This window comes from Mesoplodon densirostris, chromosome 20 (assembly GCF_025265405.1).
Source record: "Mesoplodon densirostris isolate mMesDen1 chromosome 20, mMesDen1 primary haplotype, whole genome shotgun sequence".
NCBI lineage: Eukaryota > Metazoa > Chordata > Mammalia > Artiodactyla > Ziphiidae > Mesoplodon > Mesoplodon densirostris.
The window spans coordinates 27634808-27636555 of NC_082680.1; the positions used below are offsets into that span (position 1 = coordinate 27634808).

Here is a 1748-nt window from a genome sequence, read left to right on the forward strand (position 1 = left end):
GACCCACTTTTACCACCACAACATTCCATAACTTTCCAACAAGCAAGGGGGTAACCTTTTCGCATAGAACCAGTCCCTGATTTAATAAAAGCATTTTTCTTATCGAAGGTTAAGACCCAAGCTCAGTCCAGAGAGAGCAGGACAGTTAAATAGGCATTCAAATGTGTTGCAACTCTCTTAAGGAGCAGTATTCAGGGCAGAGGAGGATACAAGACAATTAAACAACTTTTGTGGATGATTAAGTGTTCAAACATATGCTGTGAACAGCTTTGCATTTCCGAAGGTAGTAAAAAATAAGGACTAGGGTTGATTGGGATGGCTTATACACACAGAGACATTTAAAGAGATTCTTTTATTCTGTTTTTTTTTTTTTAATATGGAACGCTTCACGAATTTGCATGTCATCCTTGCGCAGGGGCCATGCTAATCTTCTCTGTATCATTCCAATTTTAGTATATGTGCTGCCGAAGAGAGCACTAAAGAGATTCTTTTAAATCATTCAGTAGATATTTATTCAGACCTCTTTTTAAATTCCAGGCACTTGGAACTCCCTGGAGGAAATGGTAATATACTAGAGGGAAACATGCATAGACACATAAACTCAATGCAATAGGAGATGTGCTTTCTTACTGATATTTACCAAATGCTGTGAATGGGTTGAGACTTAAAATACACCTTTACAGATGAAGCAGGCTTTCTTTTAATTTCTTCCCCTGTATACTTTGTGAAGCATAGTTCACTGACTACCTTCCTAGACCACTTGTGTTTTCTCTAGGGTCAAAAATAAGGTGGATAATTGCTTTCTGTAGGAGTCCACCTAGATGCCCAGTAGGATTTCCATGGAGACAGGGAATGTTAAGTCCAAGAGCCATAGTGCCCTGGACATAACAAGGAGCTAGGAAAGCACCCACTCTCTTTTTCTACAAGACACCTGCAAATTTGCTTTTGTCTTAGAATGCATATTTCCTGAGTCAGTGCAGGGAATGAGCCAGCTTTAAACAAGCATCGAGTTGGTGGATTTAAAAAAAAAAAAAAATTGAAGCAGAATAAGAGAGCTGAATATAAATTGCCGGAGGAGGCTGGAAACCAAGAACTGACACTGACTGTTACCCATGTAGTAACAGGGCCTCTAAGCCTGGCACCAACTGCCAACAGCGTGCTGTAAGCCAGGGATTTGATCCAGTGCCAGGGGCAGAGAAATATCCCTTTCTCTCCCCATTGGAGCTCTGGCCACCTACTGTCATTATTTCCATTATCTTTTCTTCCATGAAGCCACCTGGCCACTGCCGGCTTTTCTCAGCTGACTGTGTGGATTGTGTTTATTCAAAGTCTGTGTGTCTCGCCCTCCCTGTGTTCTCCGCACTGGGCTGTGCGGGACTGTGGAGCTTTATAACCTTCTTTTCAACAGCTGGCAGCTACAAATTAACTTTTTGACTTCACTGGGCTAATAGGCTGAATTAGGCCCATTTTGGAGCAACTGAGGCCCTCCCCACCACCTCCCTCTCCCCTCCAACCACCTTCTCTCATCAATCAGGGGCTGAGGAGCAGGGAAGCAGCATGTGGAACATCCGGCAGGCTTGTTCAGAGCCCTAAGTGTGTTTGTCCATCCCTGCAGGACCACGGAGGGCTTGGACCATTCCGATCAATACATCCCGTTTCTGCAGTCAGGGCTGGCGTGAATATGAGATGCCACCACAGTCGTAAGAAGAGTGAACATGACCAGAGAGCTCAATCATCCCTCTGTCTTT

At 43.8% G+C, this 1748-nt stretch overlaps 1 non-coding gene across 1 annotated transcript; it reads right to left on the reverse strand.

The window, feature by feature from the left end:
• Window positions 1–370: 370 nt before the first annotated feature.
• Window positions 371–477, reverse strand: LOC132481393 (U6 spliceosomal RNA). Its single transcript, XR_009530815.1, has one exon. It is a non-coding gene; the product is annotated as a U6 spliceosomal RNA (small nuclear RNA).
• Between the last annotated feature and the right edge of the window lie 1271 nt (window positions 478–1748).